We start from the raw sequence: 17,762 nt of genomic DNA, 5'->3' as shown, positions 1-17,762 counted from the left end.
GCCCTAGCCTCCCACACTTCAAGGATTGACTGTATGCATGTTCCACCACACCTGGCTGGGATCTTAGCCCTTTGTCTACCTCTTTTCTTATTTAAGAGCTATTAGTGTATGTTGAATTTCAAGAAATGAATTACATTTTAGATGTGACAGGTAAGCTCTACTGTATAGAGCTATTAACTCCTGAATTTTACCTTCATTTGGTGAATAAAAATGATATTTATATTTTTTGACTGCAGATACATCTCTGAAGAAAAGAACAGTGATAACCAGACAGCAAAAAAAATTAAACATTTCAAATAGCAGTCCTGATTTTTGAATGACCTAAAGTCACTAAAGTATAATTTTTAACTCAACCCTTTGATCTTTTTATGCCTTGAATTGGTACAAAATAAAATGTACCTAATGACAGGGCTCGTGTGTAGTGTCACATCCCATGTGATATCTGCAAGGAATGAAAAATGTAATCGTATTTACTGGAGGAAAATGTGCTGCATCACTGCAGGAACAAGAAAGTGATCTTTGTTCCCTGTGCTCATGTGATGCTAAATTCACTAAATTCTGACATTTTTCCACTTCTTTCTGTTAGGCCATTACCATCCCCTTCATTTAAAACAAAAGGGTCAACATGTATAATTCCAGAAGGGGGAATTGGTATTTAGCTTTATGTCAACACTGAGGATGAGTGGGGTGGTTATTCTATTTCCTTTTCCTCTGTTGGATTTTCCTTAGTCCCTCTCTGCTTCCCTCCCTTCTGTAAACACATACACGTACACACACATGCATACCTGCACCATGAAGCTAGACTGTGGCATGACGTGATCTCAGAGTCCAGCCTGAACAAAAGGTTGCCCCGTAAGTGCCTCCGTGCTCTGCAAGGCTTCAAATTAGTTTAGATGTTCCTATTGTATTCATTTCATAATGGTATGGGTACTATAACCCCAAGCTTTTGGGCTCTTCTTATATAACAAAACACTACACTTTTTCTTTTTTTTTTTTTTTTCTGTCAATGTGATTTTATTTTTTTTTCAAATATATGTAACTATTTATTATATATTGATAGTTATTTTTTAAATTCTTTTTTTTTATTGTAAACAAATGGGATACATGTTGTTTCTCTGTTTGTACATGGCGTAAAGGCATACCATTTGTGTAATCATAAATTTACATACAGTAATGTTGTTTGATTCATTCTGTTATTTTTTCCCTTCCCCCCACCCCTCCCACCCCTCTTTACCCTCTATACAGTACTTTCTTCCTCCATACTTGCCCCCCTCCCTAACCCTAACTCTAACCCTAACATTAACCCTTCCCTCCCCCCCTTTATGTGTCATCCTCCACTTATTAGCAATATCATTCGTCCTTTGGCTTTTTGAGATTGGCTTATCTCACTTAGCATGATATTCTCCAATTTCATCCATTTGCCTGCAAATGCCATAATTTTGTCATTCTTTATGGCTGAGTAATATTCCATTGTGTATATATACCACAGTTTCTTTATCCACTCATCAATTGAAGGGCATCTAGGTTGGTTCCATAGTCTGGCTATTGTGAATTGAGCAGCTATGAACATTGATGTGGCTGTATCTCTGTAGTATGCTGATTTTAAGTCCTTTGGGTATAGGCCAAGGAGTGGGATAGGTGGGTCAAATGGCGGGTCCATTCCAAGTTTTCTAAGGAATCTCCACACTGCTTTCCAGAGTGGCTGCACTAATTTGCAGCCCCACCAGCAATGTATGAGTGTACCTTTCTCCCCACATCCTCACCAACACCTGTTGCTTGTATTTTTGATAATCGCCATTCTAATTGGGGTGAGATGGAATCTTAGGGTGGTTTTGATTTGCATTTCTCTTATTACTAGAGATGTTGAACATTTTTTCATACGTTTATTGATTGCTTGTACATCTTCTTCTGTGAAGGGTCTGTTCATTTCCTTAGCCCATTTGTCGATTGGATTATTTGTATTGTTGGTGTAGAGTTTTTTGAGTTCTTTATAGATTCTGGAGATTAGTGCTCTATCTGAAGTATGATTGGCAAAGATATTCTCCCACTCTGTAGGCTCTTTCTTCACATTACTGATAGTTTCCTTTGCTGAGAGAAAGCTTTTAAGTTTGAATCTATCCCAGTTATTGATTCTTGCTTTTATTTCTTGTGCTATGGGAGTCCTGTTGAGGAAGTCTGGTCCTAGCCCGACATGTTGAAGATCGGGACCTACTTTTTCTTCTATAATCTGCAGAGTCTCTGGTCTGATTCCAAGGTCCTTAATCCATTTTTAGTTGAGTTTTGTGCAGAGTGAGAGACATGGGTTTAGTTTCATTCTGTTGCATATGGATTTCCAATTCTCCCAGCACCATTTGTTGAAGAGGCTATCTTTTCTCCATTGCATATTTTTGGTGCCTTTGTCTAGTATTAGAAAGTTGTATTTATTTGGGTTTGTGTCCCTGTCCTCTATTCTGTACCATTGATCTACCTGTCTATTTTGGCACCAGTACCATGCCGTCTTTGTTACTATTGCTTTGTAATAAAGTTGAAGTTCGGGTATTGCGATACCCCCTGCTTCATTTTTCCTGCGAAGGATTGCTTTAGCTATTCTGGGTTTCTTATTCTTCCAGATGAATTTCATGATTGCTTGCTCTATTTCTGTAAGGTACGTCATTGGGATTTTAATTGGGATTGCATTGAATCTGTATAGCACTTTTGGTAGTATGGCCATTTTGACAATATTAATTCGGCCTATCCAAGAGCATGGGAGATCTTTCCATCTTCTAAGGTTTTCTTTAATATCTTTCTTTAGTGTTCTGTAGTTCTCATTGTAGAGGTCTTTCACCTCTTTTGTGAGATTGATTCCCAAGTATTTTATTTTTTTCGATGCTATGGTGAATGGGGTAGTTTTCATAATTTCTCTTTCTGAGGATTCATCACTTATGTATAAAAATGCATTGGATTTATGAGCATTGATCTTGTAACCTGCCACTTTACTGAATTCACTTATGAGTTCTAACAGTTTTCTGGTGGAATTTCCTGGTTCCTCTAAGTGTATAATCATATCATCCGCAAATAGGGATAGTTTGAGTTCTTTTCCTATTCGTATTCCTTTAATTTCCTTGGTCTGTCTAATTGCTCTGGCTAGAGTCTCAAGAACGATATTGAATAGGAGTGGTGAAAGAGGGCATCCCTGTCTTGTTCCAGTTTTTAGGGGGAATGCTTTCAGTTTTTCACCGTTTAGAATGATATTAGCCATGGGCTTAGCATAGATGGCCTTTACAATGTTAAGGAATGTTCCCACTATCCCTATTTTTTCTAGTGTTTTGAGCATGAAGGGGTGTTGTATTTTATCAAATGCTTTTTCTGCATCTATTGAAATAATCATGTGATTCTTGACTTTAAGTCTATTGATATGGTGAATTACATTTATTGATTTCCGGATGTTGAACCAACCTTGCATCCCTGGGATAAAACCCACTTGATCGTGGTGCACTATCTTTTTAATATATTTTTGTATGCGATTTGCTAAAATTTTATTGAGAATTTTTGCGTCAATGTTCATTAATGATATCGGTCTGAAATTTTCTTTCCTCGATTTATCTCTGTCTGGCTTGGGTATCAGGGTAATATTGGTTTCATAGAATGAGTTTGGGAGGGTACCCTCCTCTTCTATTTCATGGAATACTTTGAGAAGTATTGGAATGAGCTCTTCTTTAAAGGTTTTGTAGAACTCGGCTGAGAACCCATCTGGTCCTGGACTTTTCTTTGTTGGTAGGCTTTTGATGACCTCTTCTACTTCATTACTTGAAATTGTTCTATTTAAATTGTGTATGTCCTCCTCGTTCAATTTAGGCAATTCATATGTCTCTAGAAACCTGTTGATGTCTTCGAAATTTTCTATTTGGTTAGAATATGGATTTTCAAAATAGCTTCTAATTATGTTTTGTATTTCAGTCGTGTCTGTTGTGATATTTCCTTGTTCATTCCGAATTTTGGTGATTTGGGTTTTCTCTCGTCTTCTCTTTGTTAGAGTGGCTAAGGGTTTATCAATTTTGTTTATTTTTTCAAAGAACCAACTATTTATTTTGTCAATTTTTTGTATAGTTTCTTTTGTTTCAATTTCGTTGATTTCAGCTCTGAGTTTAACTATTTCCTGTCTTCTACTACTTTTGGTGTTGGTCTGTTCTTCTTTTTCTAGGGCTTTGAGCTGTAGTGTTAGGTTGTTTATTTGTTGATTTTTACTTCTTTTATTGAATGCGCTCCATGAAATAAATTTTCCTCTAAGTACTGCTTTCATAGTGTCCCAAAGATTTTGATATGATGTTTCTTTGTTCTCATTTACCTCTAAGAATTTTTTAATTTCCTTCCTAATATCTTCTGTTATCCATTCATCATGTAATAGCATATTGTTTAATCTCCGGGTGTTGGAGTAGCTTCTGTTTTTTACTCTTTCATTTATTTCTAACTTCAATCCATTATGATCTGATAGAATACAAGGTAGTGTCTCTATCTTCTTGTATTTGCTTACATTAGCTTTGTGGCATAATATATGGTCTATTTTAGAGAAGGATCCATGTGCTGCTGAGAAGAAAGTGTATTCGCTCTTGGTTGGATGGTATATTCTATAAATGTCCGTTAAGTCTAAATTATTGATTGTGTTATTGAGATCTATGGTTTCTTTGTTCAATTTTTGTTGGAAGATCTGTCCAGTGGTGAGAGAGGCGTGTTAAAATCACCTAGTATTATTGTGTTATGGTCTATTTGGTTTCTGAAATTGAGAAGGATTTGTTTGACATACATGGATGAGCCACTGTTTGGGGCATAGATGTTTATGATTGTAATGTCTTGCTGATTTATGGTTCCCTTAAGCAGTATGTAATGTCCTTCTTTATCCCTTCTGACTAGTTTTGACTTGAAGTCCACATTATCTGAAATGAGGATGGATACCCCAGCTTTTTTGCTGAGTCCATGTGCATGGTATGTTTTCCCCCATCCTTTCACCTTTAGTCTATGGGTATCTCTTTCTACGAGGTGAGTCTCTTGCAGGCAACATATTGTTGGATCTTTCTTTTTGATCCAATCTGCCAGTCTATGTCTTTTGATTGATGAGTTCAGGCCATTAATATTCAGGGTTATTATTGAGATATGATTAGTATTCCCGGTCATTTGGTTCATTTTATTTATTTATTTATTTATTTATTTTGAGATGACTTGGTTCTTCCTTTATTTGACAATTCCTTTAGGATAGTTCCTCCCATTGCTGATTTGTTTCTTTGTTTTTCATCTCTTCCTCGTGGAATATTTTGCTGAGAATGTTCTGTAATGCTGGCTTTCTTTTTGTAAATTCTTTTAGCTTTTGTTTATCATGGAAGGATTTTATTTCATCATCAAATTTGACGGTAAGTTTTGCTGGGTATAAGATTCTTGGTTGGCATCCATTTTCTTTCAGGGCTTGAAAAATGTTGTTCCAGGCCCTTCTAGCTTTTAGGGTCTGGATTGAAAAATCTGCTGATATCAGTATTGGTTTTCCCCTGAATGTAATTTGATTCCTCTCTCTTGCGGCCTTTAAAATTCTGTCTTTATTTTGTATGTTGGGCATTTTCATTATAATGTGCCTTGGTGTGTGTCTGTTGTAATTTTGTATATTTGGAGTCCTATAAGCCTCTTGTACTTGATCTTCCATTTCATTCTTCTAATTTGGGAAATTTTCTGATAGTATTTCATTAAATAGATTGTTCATTCCTTTGGTCTGTTTCTCTAAGCCTTCCTCAATTCCAATAATTCTTAAATTTGGCCTCTTCATGATATCCCATAGTTCTTGGAGATTCTGTTCATGATTTCTTACCACCTTCTCTGTTTGTTCAACTTTGTTTTCAAGGTTAAATATTTTATCTTCAATGTCTGATGTTCTGTCTTCCAGGTGTTCTATTCTATTGGTTATGCTTTCTATGGAGTTCTTAATTTGGTTTATTGTTTCCTTCATTTCAAGGATTTCTGTTTGGTTTTTTTTTCAATATCTCTAACTCTTTATTGAAGTGATCTTTTGCTTCCTGTATTTGCTCTTTTAACTGTCGATTGGTGCGATCATTCAGTGCCTGCATTTGCTCTTGCATCTCGTCATTTGCTTCCCTGAGCATTTTAATTATGTACATTCTGAACTCCCTTTCTGTCATTTCTTCTGCCATGCTGTCGTTGGGTTTCATTGATGTAACATCTAGATTTGTTTGCAGCATTTTCTTTCCTTGTTTTCTCATATTGTTCAGGTATCAGTTGACCGCTGTGATACTGCAGATTTCCTCTATTGTCTTATAATATCCCTGAAGATTTCTATTATATCCCCTCTTAGTCTTCAGTAGCCTGAAGTCTTGGAGGAAGTTGATAATGCAGTGCTCTACAAGGGAGCTGACTCCCTAGGGGTGGTGGCCTTCCGGTGGGGTATATTCCCTGCTAGTGGGCAGAGGTACCTTCACTTGCTGATGAGTGGTCATCCAAAAGGGAAGTAGGATGTGGGCTGATGCAAGACCAGTTTGGGCCTGTGTCTCTGATTTTACAGTCTTTTTGGGAGAACCTCACCCGACAGGGAGGAGTCACCCAGTGGGGAGGTCTCGCTGGTCGGTTTTCCTCCCAGAGGTTCCGTTCAATTCACAACTACCGCCTGGGCTGGGCAGCCTTCTTCTGCAATGTTCCCAGGGACCCGGACCTACCTCCTGGGCCTGGAAGCCTCACCCTTCGCAAACGAATCTCCTTAGGTTGCCTCTCCTCAGAGAAGCTGCCTGCAGTCCTGGAGCCTTCGCTCCGCCCCTCAGTTTGTCTGTGGGGCTCTTCCACCAAGAAGCCGTCTAGGACCCTGCTCTGCACTTTTCGCCTGGCTATGCAGCCCCTCCTCTGAGCAGCCACCTGGAGCCCCTTACAATCGCTCTGAGTCCCAGTGACCCGCCACACGCCTTTTCCTCCGGCAGCCACCTGTTGTTCCGTGCGGTCGCTCTAAGTCCAAGTGACCCACCACGCACCTCTTTCTCCACCAGGCAGTCACCCAGAGATCTGGTGCGTCACGAGTCCCAAGAACTCACTGTGCACCTTCTTGTCCCGACTGCCACCCGTAGCCCTGGTGCAGTCACTTCGAGCCCAAGCACCCTGCCGCGCTCCTCCTCTTTCTCCAGACAACCCCCCTGTGTTCAGGAGCGGATGCTCTGGGACCAAACCACTCACCACGGTGTTCCACCGGATAGCCGCCCAGAGCCCTGGCGCAGCTGCTCCAATTCCAAGCGACGTGCCGAGCCCGTATTTCTCCTTCTCCTCTGGGCAGCCCCCTGTGTTCAGGGATGGTCGCTTTCAGTCCAAACAGCTCACCGAGCACCTTCTCCTTTGGGCAGCCTCCCAGAGCCCGGGTGGGTTGCGCCAAGTCCAAGCGCTGTGGTGAACAGCCACCTCTCCAATGCTCACAGTTGTCTGCGATCACTGCTCCAGCGGGGGGAGGGGCGTCTCGCCTGCAGCTCTACTTCAGAAAGTTCCCTGCTTTCGGGGCTACCGCCCCTTCCGGGACGCCTGCCCAGTGGGAAACACTCACCCAGCTGCTTTGAGTTGGTCCCAAGTCTCTCAATATCTCCTCTTCTTGTGTCCTGAGTCCACGCTGCTCCTCCGGATAGCCGCCCGGAGCCCTGGCGCAGCTGCTCCAAGTCCAAGCGACGTGCCGAGCCCGTATTTCTCCTTCTCCTCTGGGCAGTCCCCTGTGTTCAGGGGTGGTCGCTTTCAGTCCAAACAGCTCACCAAGCACCTACTCCTTTGGGCAGCCTCCCAGAGCCCGGGTGGGTTGCAACGAGTCCAAACGCTGTGGTGAACAGCCACCTCTCCAATGCTCCCAGCTGTCTGCGATCACTGCTCCAGCAGGGGGAGGGGCACCTCGCTGGCAGCTCTACTTCGCAAAGATCCCTGCTTTCGGGGCTACCGCCCCGTCCGGGACGCCTGCCCAGTGGGAGGCACTCACCCGGCTGCTTTGAGTTGGTCCCAAGTCTCTCTATATCTCCTCTTCTTGAGTCCTGAGTCCTGGAGCAACACGAAATGCAGCCACCCTCTAGTCCGCCATCTTGAATCCATCCTACACTTTTTCTTAAAAAAAAAAAAAAAAAAAAAAAATCAGAGCGGAAACGATCCTATGAATATGACTGACGTTCTACCCTTTAAGTTAAAAAGTTTTTAAAATATTACATAATTTCATACCTTTTTAAAAGAGAATTTACCAACCTTGATTTAACTCTTTCGTTATTCAGGGTGATCCTGAATCATGTTGTTATATGTTGTTATCCTTTTTCCCCCAGTTTAGAAAACATATCTTATTTCTTAATAATATTTAACATGCCATTAATCTACTGGGGGGGGTCTTAGTATATGTGCATTTTATGGTTTAAAATAACTTTAGTTTGCCCTTCATTATTTTTGCCACTAAATAAACGTTTTTGATAAAGTATTTTAGGTTGAATAAAGGATTCATTGTGTAGGCATTTGTTTTTGGCCTTCATTGAAAAGTGTTAGAATTGAAAGGGTTGTTTTTTGTTTGTTTGTTGTTTTTAGGATTATAAACCATAACTTATATTTCATTTTTTAAAATGTTTAAAATTTGTTCTAATTAGTTATACAGGACAGCAGAATGCATTTATGCATTTTGATAAATCATACACAGAGTATAATTTCTCATTTTATGATTGTACATATTGTAAGATCATATCGGTCATGCAGTCATAAATGTATATGAGGTCATAATGTCTGTTTCACAAAAGGATTGTTAAAGATCTCATCTAGCATTTTGTTTTGTAATTTGTTGAAATTGAAATCCGATGAGTTAAATGTCTTGCTTAAAATGTTTTCTTCTTTCATTTTAAACAAAGGGTTATTATTGCTGAAATACATTTGAATGTTTTATATTCTTTGCCATTAGTATTTTTAGATTATTATACAATCCAGTGACCAGTTCATAGACATATCAAACAGCTTGTAGAAGTCTTGTACTTAAATAAACACGGATTGAAGCAATGTGCTTATCTCTAGTCCCTACCAAAACCTCTATATAAATATGACAATAAAGAATAGAAAAGGAAAAAAATCTAAAAAATAAAGAGAACAGAAAGGAGACAGTAGCAAAATATTGGAAGCTAGAAAACAGGTGAACAAAAAGTAAAGGACTTACTTAGCAGGAGAAGAAAGTTGCATTGTAAACTGGGAAGAGAGGAAGCCCAAAAACAAGATAGTCCATACCTGAGGACCCCAAAAAGTTCATAAATAAGTAACAGCAGGGTTCTTACATAGAGAACCAGTGGAGCTGGAGCAGGAGGACTGATGGGAAATCCTTATAAGAGCTAGTGAATGTCCCCAAATGCTAGGTTTGGGTTTGGTGGTTTTCTTTCTGTAGAGATTGAGCCAGAAGGACTCTGACCTTGGAAATATATGGCTTTTATTATGCTTCTCAGTGAGGAAATTGGAGGAGTCACTCTGGGAAAGTGACCAGCCCAGAGAAAAGACCAGTAGGTTTTTGGGGTGATCCTCCAGCAAAATATCACAGCCAGGCTACCCTGGCAACGTCATGAGGTGAAAAGATCAGCACATTTTGTCCTTATTCTGCATTCCTCTATATGAACATTCTGCCACATCAAGTGCAATTCTAGTGTTCAGAGTGACACTTTTTTTTATATATATAAAGCAGGCTATCTAAATGCAAGCACTACTTCTGATGTTCAACCAGCAGTCCATTTCAAATCTATAAGAAAAACCACCTGTGTTGGAGTCATTATGGACTCTTAGGCTGGGTTTTTATCCTTTTCAATTTCAGTTTCCTACTCTGTAAAAGGGAAAATGTGTATATAATGCCTTAGGATAATGTCTGGTACAGTAAGTGCCCAATACATTGGAGTTGTTATTATTTATCATCATCTCCATCATCATTCTCAGTTGTAGTTAATATTTTGGACAAATTGATCAGGGCAAAAGAAACCATCCTTTAATAATTTTTTTATTTTATAAGCATTCATTCATTCCCAGAAATAAACTGAGTGCAGGTATTGCTAATAAATTAGACTTTCTTTTAGGTGCATGGGATTGCACAAAACCCTTGAGACAATCAGATTCTGTGGTCACCATAGCAACAGCCCACCCGATCTTTCATTTTTTGAACCTCTTAACACAGCATTCTAAAGCACAGTTATTAGTGGTTATTGGTATCCATAATCTTTTTCAACATGAGAAAAACTGTTGGGTGTTTGTTTTTCATAGATATTCCATTAACTTGGTGGCCTTTTGTTGTCATGTGGCTGCAAAAAAAGACAGCTGCTCTGTCTTCATCGCCTGGACTTGCTCCCATCTGCTCCCATTTAGGTTGGGAGCAGAAATGGGAGCTTTCAGCCCTAAACTCTTTTCAGGTTGCCACTGGTAGTTAAGTGATGGAAACAGGGTTCTGGGCCACTGTGGGGGAGCCCTAGATACCAGGCTGAGGCAATGGCTTAAGCAGCAGCAAACACTTTGCCATTGTTGCTCATTTCCTTTATTTCCCAGCTTTAGATGGGGGAATGTTCTACACAAGTACGTAGTTCCTCCTGAGCTCTTCCAGAAGCACAGGTCTGAACCATGAGCAGTGCTTGGCAGCTTCTCCTTTGAGTGGTTCATTTTATTTTCTGTTGGCATTCACATTCCTCGTTGTCTACTCTAAACAGAGGCTGGTGGGCACTGAGCTGCCGCGTGCCTTCAGATGTAAACTCTGTCGTATTGCAATTGCCTTCCAAGCTGTGGAAGCTAGCCTAAGGGCAGAATAACACTAATGATAAACTAATTTCTCACTAGATCACACACTCCCTTCTCTTTCCTGGACCTTTCAGTACCATAAGGAACATCGAAAACCCTGCTACCAGTCGTCAACCTGACTGACACACCCCTACTCTGGTTGGCTTTGAGCCTTCATAATTGTAAAAAGCCTCTCGTTCTCCCCTCAGCTTTACCTTCCAGCTCCTCATTTGAGGCAGTCTCAAGAAGAATGAGGGAGCAAGGGACTCTTCATCCTCTTATTGACTCTTTTCTTCCTACTTTGCTTTGTATCTATTAGCAGTCAGGTATTTGCCATATATATGTACCCAGCACTCAGTAATTCACCTACCATATGGATGGAAATAGTTCTAAGAACTCACATTTAACTCCATAGCCTATGAATGTGACTGCCATCGACTGCTTTGTCCAGTGTTTCTGAAATCATCACGTGCCAGGTGTTGTGCTTAGCAGTCTACATGCTCTATCTCCTTAATCTTCATATCAGTCCAGAATTATACCATACAAAGCGGGTACAGTTTTATTCTCATTTTATAGAATAGGATCCAGAGTCAGTTTCCTGAGGTTATAATGTAGAAACAAGTTCCATTAATGTCAACTTTTATATCTTAACTAATTCTGTTACCAAAAACAGTTGGTCCCTAGCATGACACCTTTAAGAGGGGCATAGTGGGAGGTCCTTAGGTCATGGGGAACATCCAGGGATTAGGGGGCTAGTGGTGTCATAGCTACATGGTAGTGTGCATGTGGAATATGTGGAAGACCCTGGGCTGAATCCCCACCAGCACAGTGAAATGGAAAAAATAAAAGTTGGGTAGAGGGATCGTGGGATCCAGGCTTAACTCTGCCTCTCTCTGCTTCCTGGCCCCATATGTGAGCAGTTTGTTCCACCACAGGTTCACACCATGATGTGATGCCATCACCAAACCAATAAGGCCACCCCATCTTGGACTTGAACCTCCAGAGCTGTAACCAAAATACACCTCCCTTTACTTCATAAGCAGCCTGTGTCAGCTATTTCATTGCAGTGAGGAGAAAGCTGGCTAATACACCTAACCTTTGAAAGGGCACAGATCCAGACATAATGCCATAGAACACTTAATCAGAGAGACTATTTTAATAATATGTGTGAATATTTCTACCCTGCTTAGTTCCAAAAAGGATCAAAAGCTGTCAAAATGTTTGCCTGATTTTCATAGTAACCCAGTGATCAAGAGTTACTGTGAATGACAAAACCGATTGTCAGGATAAATGACTTAGCCAAATCAATAAGTGAGTCAGGACCAGGTTCTGATTAAACAGCAGCACTGCATCAGGGATGTCCTTGTGGCAGTGCCTGTTGCTTTCCACTGAAAAGGTGGAGTCAGTCCTCCCTCCTGTCTGAGCCAGCAGTCATTTTGTTGCTTCTGTCCCTGACCTTGTGCCCCTGGAAAAGACACATTACTGTGGTTTGGCTCAGCTCTCTCTGTCAGGCCCTAGAAGGCAAAGGCAAAAGCACATATACCTTAAAGTACTCAAGGGTAAAAATTTGCATGAAAATGGTAGGCTCCAACTTTCCTCCTCTGGAAAGTGAGAGGAAGAGAGTCCTGCCTTATTTTAGATATAGCGCCCCTTCACAAGTAAGTAAATAAGTAAGAGAAACTTTGGATTCATGTTTCTACTGAGCTGATTTTTTTTAAATGTTGTACCAGAGTTTTGAGACAAGCAATGTTGTATAAATTAAAAATTGCCTATGATTTTTGCAAAATAACCTGTTAAGCTTGTAAATAATAAAAAAAAAAAAAACTTGTTTTTTTAATGATGCAAATCCAGCTTCATAGCCAGCAAAGAGCTCATTTATTCATTTAGTGCCCAGCATAAATGATGTCTTGATTCGGTAGGTTGACAAATGATTGAAAGCAGAAGAGTAGGTTTGCCCTCATCAAATGCTTCATTTGGTTATAAGAAGTATTCCATATAGGTACACAAGTAGAACTATTTCTCTGGTTTAATGTTCAGCTTTTCTTTGATGTTATTTGAGGTTTCAAAAAAGAAAAAGACAAACAATAAAAAAGCTCTCCTACTTTTTTGTCTGAAATTAGTGAGGGAAAATTTGTACCTGTTTGTTGAGTTATTTTCAGTGTAGCAGTCTTGTAACATGGACAGCTTCATACTGCCATGCTTGAAATTCCACTTAACATGCATTTGCAAAGGACAAGCCCCACCCCTTCCTGCTCAGTGTAATTGTCCAGCATGTGAACTAATGATGTTTAGGAAGCAAGGGAAGCAAAGGTATTTTCCTCCTCTCCCACAGAGTGTGGCCACAGTCTGACACATGATCAATGAACCCTGCCCTTTTTAGGATGCAGAAGATGCCTCCCTGTGTCTGTGCCTCACAATGGCAAACAATAGACACTTCTGCAATGATATTTTGCCTCCCTGGTGTTCGAATTTCTTCAGTTAAGCCTGTCTGGAATCTATTTAACTATTACCCACCAAAGCCTTTTCTTCTTCTTCTTCTTCTTCTTCTTCTTCTTCTTCTTCTTCTTCTTCCTCCTCCTCCTCCTCCTCCTCCTCCTCCTCCTCCTCCTCCTCCTCCTCCTCCTCCTCCTCCTCCTCCTCCTCCTCCTCCCCCTCCTCCTCCTCCTCCTCCTCCTCCCCCTCCTTCTCCTTCTTCCTTTTTTTTTTTTTTTTTTTTTTTTCTTAATAATATAAAAGGGGTGGGGGTGGAGGATTGGAACCAGGGTGGAAAGAGTGTATTTTTGCCAAGGAGCTCTCTCTTCTTTCCCTATGATTCATACTTAGAAAAGCAGAGGGACTTTGGAAAGCTGCCTGTAGTCACATTGAGGCAACTCTCCTGGCACTTACAGACATTGTTTTAATCTTCTCAGGCAATAAAAGCTGTTTTTCAAATTGTTCATTCCCTTTTTCTGGGACAACCTAAGAGCTTTTGTTTTGCTGAAGCATGGTGTTCTATGGAAAATTTGCCAGCCAGAACAGATGAACTCAGACCTTTGTATTTGGCTTATTACTAAAGAAATAGCTTGCTGTATTCAAAATTTGTAACCATTCTTTCTTATGATTGTTAAAGTACTAAAAGAAATTGTCTCTAGCCCTTAACCTTCCTATGACATGAAGCTTACTTTTGGTCAGTCTCTTTTTAAAATAATAGTTTGGGTTTGGTTAGTTAGAGGAGTTGTCCAGTAAATGCAGTAGTTATCCTGGGTTTTTTTTAGCATTGGGCAACACAAGAAAGAAAATGGGAGTGTGGGAGGGCATAGGTCACTGTGTTAGCCAACTTGCAGTTACTATAACAAATACCTGAGGTAATCAACTTAAGAAAAAAAAAATGATTCTTGTTCACTGTTTTTAGAGCTTCCAGTCCTTAATCAGGTGGAGCCATTGCTTTTTGAGACCCTGTCTCAAAATAAATAATAAAAGAACTGGGGTGTACCTCAGAGCACTCCTGGGCTCAATCCCCAGTACCTCAAAAAAAAAAAAAAAAAAACAATGTACTTGAGAGACCTTGAGTTTAACTTTTTTGATTGTATCATAGCATCTTGAAATTTTAGATGCCTGCTTGCAGGCTCTGCTATCCCCATAATAATCTCTGTTGGCTTCCCAAAGTAGGTAGCATGATATTCACATGGTAGGGGAGTGGAAGTTATTGGCATGGAGTAGAATCAGATGCGCAATGAGTGATAGCTTATTTGTCTTCAGGTTATTATTCACTCATTTGTATTGCTGGTTTAATAGAAACTTGTTAATGGCTGGTATTTAAATGAGTGAATATAAGGTTACTATTCTTTAGAATCATTAAATTTAAGTGCTAGAAGGAGATTCAGGGGTCTGGTGTAGGCTAGTGTTCAGGTACATTTTTTTGGCCTGTAGAGTATGTTTTCATACACAGTATAACTTAGCCACTTTGTGTGATTGAAATACAAGCAGCTTTGTACCTATAACCGTATAGATCCATGTATTTATTTTAACTGGCCAGCCCCTGTAGACATTTGAGTTTGTGTTCTAGATAATCCTACTCTTCATTTTATAGTTGTAGGAACTGAAATCCTAAAGGATCAAGTGACTTTCTAAAGTTAAACAGTAGTTCAAGGCAATTCCAGAATTGTTTCATGCCCTGAATATTTTTTCCCTGGTTTCTGCTTCTAAATTTAGAAGAGATGTTGCTTACTTTTCATGATGAGACTGCAGATGTGCTTTCTAAAGCTATCCTACAAATGGAAAAATTGAGAGATAATGGTAAAACAGTAAGAGGAAAAAGTCTAACATATAGGTCTTCCAACTGTTTTTGTCTTGGGTAAATTACTTCATCTCTCTGGACATCAAGATTTTTCATCTATTGAATGAAAGAATTAGGCTAAACAATTTCATATGACCTAGTGTAGGACATGGTAAATATAAGCTCCCAATATATAGTTCAATGAACAGTGGATACTGAAGGTCCCCACAAGCATTAACGTCGCGACTCTAATTCTATTTAAACGGTTTTCTCTCCCTTTCCCAATTTATTTGGCCTAGATTACTTACCTTCAGGGTCTCCTCCATTGTTGAAGAGTCTGAAGATGTTTTGCTTGAGACCTGGCTAGGGGAACGCTTTGGTCCCAAGTACTCCGCCTCTGTCCTCATCTAATTAGCTCCACTCTCCTCTCAGCTTGTGTGTTCTCTGAACTTAGGGCATAGCAGAGTTCATGTGTTTTTTGTTGTTGTTTTTGGGTTTCTTGTTTATTTTTTGTATCATGGAAAAGAGACAGTAGAAGGAAGAAGTAAGGAATAGGTGGCTTTCCACAATGACCACGTCTTTGTCCACTTCCTCTGCCATCATCTTTGATCTCCTGTATTGTACAGAATAGGCATTTCCTCCTGGCTTTAGCTCTATAGTCAGGATAATACTTCAAAACTGGAAGTGGATCACCATTTCAAATATAAATAATACTCACGAATTTCAACATACATTATTGACATTTATAAATCTTAGTGTTGCCAAATTATCAAGCACTTACAGATGTAGGACACAAAATGATAGGAAACATGTCCCCTGCCTTTTAAGAGCTTAAAGGCTTAATAGGGGAATCAGTAGCATTACAGAAATAGAAACTAGCTCTGAACTTGTGGATTGTATAACTGTAAGTCCAATGTCCAATCTTACTTTTGCTATAAACAAAGAATTTGTAGTGATTCAACTTTTTCATGTATTAGAAAACTGGAATGTTTAGAACATTGAGATGCTTTTTATTAAAAAAAAAAAAATGATTCTTAAGAAATCCAGATTAGTGCTGAGCCTCTCTTCCCTCAGAAACACCTCTAAAGAAATCCATAATCTCCACACAAACACACATAAATCGGCTGAAAGTGGCTTGCTTCTCTCCTTTCATACTGGGGTGCTTCATCTCCTGGGCCAGGCTCTTTTCCTGCTTATTTCTTTTGTGGCAGACCTAATCCTCACAACTTCACTCAGCCTAGAATACTCCAGAAATACTGCATTTTATTTCTATTCTATTCCTTTGTTTTCCTTCTTTTTCCTTTCTCACTTCCCCTTCCTCAGAATTACTCAGTGATGAATGAATAGATGTTATATTCCTGTCTTAGTCATGATATTATTCATGATTTTGCAGACGCTCTTCTGGAACGTCTAAGAGAAGACATCAGAAATTGTCTATATCTTTTTGAAACTAGTTTATTCATGGCTCATAGGTTTCCTACTCAAAACCAAAAATATTTCCCTTATCTCTGCCTAAACCAAGCTAGTTCCCACAACTTTATATACTTTTGTAAACAGGATTTGTTCCGAGATCCAGTTTTTCTCAACTTCCTGCTGTTCCTAGCCAAAGGCCCTCTCCTGTTGGCCTAGCCTTTCCTTGTGGGACTGCTTCCTAGCAAGGAAGCTAAATGTGAGCCAGTGTGTCTGCAGCTTTAGAGTGACCAGAGAAGTCCCACCAGTGGCTTCTGGGTGCAGTTTCACTAACTGTCAGTTGGTGGCTACAAAGACAGCCATTTCTGCTTTTAGGACCATCACAAGGAAGGCACTTCTGTAATCCGTAAATACTTCTTTCTTCTCCCATTCTCCCTACATGTACTCGTCCCAGTTTATCCACATAAATTGGCTTTTGGAGACTGATAAAGTAGTGTTCCAGGTCTCAGCAAAGAACAACCAACTTAATTCTGACTGATTCCTTCATAAACCATGGAAGTGAGAAAGAGCAACTGAGACAGACTGAGGGTTCATCTATAATGTTTTCTGCATCAGAAAAGGAGATATCTTTTTAGATTGGAGTTAGAAGAAATTGTTAGACCAACAGGGATAGAATATGAAACACTGTGCCTAGCACAGGGTAGCTTACTTGGTAAATGCACATTTTATGAATAAGGTATATATCTCCTGGATTAAGAAAGATAGATCTGACAAAACAGCAAGCATACCAGAGAGAATGATTTGACCATGTATGTCCCATTTGTGTTGAGTTCTCTTCCATGAGAGGACATGGAAACTAGGAGTATTTCTCCTGGAGTAGTTTCTACTGTGTCATAGTACACTAATACGTTTCCAGGTGAGATGCCAGTGGCCTCATTTTTAAGTCCCAGGCCTGGCAAATTCAGACTCTAACAAGTCCCTCTGTTATCTGTCTTCATTTGAAAAAATGTGTTATTATGCTGCATTCATTTAGCACTTCACATTTGCAGAATGTTATGCCTGTGTTATTCTCTACTTAAAATCCACTTACTTATTACCCTTTTTAGAATGACAGGCAGGGATACCAGAAGGTCTAAGGACTGTATATAGAACTCAAAACTACTTGGAAAACCAGGTTTTAATTTTTTTCAGATTCTTTTTTGGAAATTGGCAGAATATATATTATAAATCTACCAACAGAATTTTTAGGATGCTGGAATTATTCTCATGTCTTGATTGTATGGTGGCCATACATGTATTTGCTAAAACATATAGATCTATAGACTGAAAAGTATGAATATTGTGTGTACAT

At 39.6% G+C, this 17,762-nt stretch overlaps 1 protein-coding gene and 1 long non-coding RNA gene across 3 annotated transcripts in view; one reads left to right on the top strand and one right to left on the bottom strand.

The window, feature by feature from the left end:
- Positions 1 to 13,301, bottom strand: part of LOC306664546 — a 43,246-nt gene extending 29,945 nt beyond the window's left edge. Inside the window, exons 1-2 of the long non-coding RNA XR_013764736.1 lie at positions 12,884 to 13,301; positions 400 to 442 (exon numbers count right to left, since the gene is read on the bottom strand). This is a non-coding gene — a long non-coding RNA (uncharacterized lncRNA). The remainder of the gene's footprint in view (positions 1 to 399; positions 443 to 12,883) is intronic.
- MRPS27 (mitochondrial ribosomal protein S27) overlaps positions 1 to 17,762 on the top strand; it is a 98,989-nt gene that overhangs the window by 57,017 nt on the left and 24,210 nt on the right. The window lies entirely within an intron of this gene.

This window comes from Sciurus vulgaris (genome assembly GCF_902686455.1).
Source record: "Sciurus vulgaris genome assembly, chromosome: 6".
NCBI lineage: Eukaryota > Metazoa > Chordata > Mammalia > Rodentia > Sciuridae > Sciurus > Sciurus vulgaris.
Note: the sequence above shows the minus strand (reverse complement) of the source record. Positions and strands in the feature narration are given on the sequence as shown.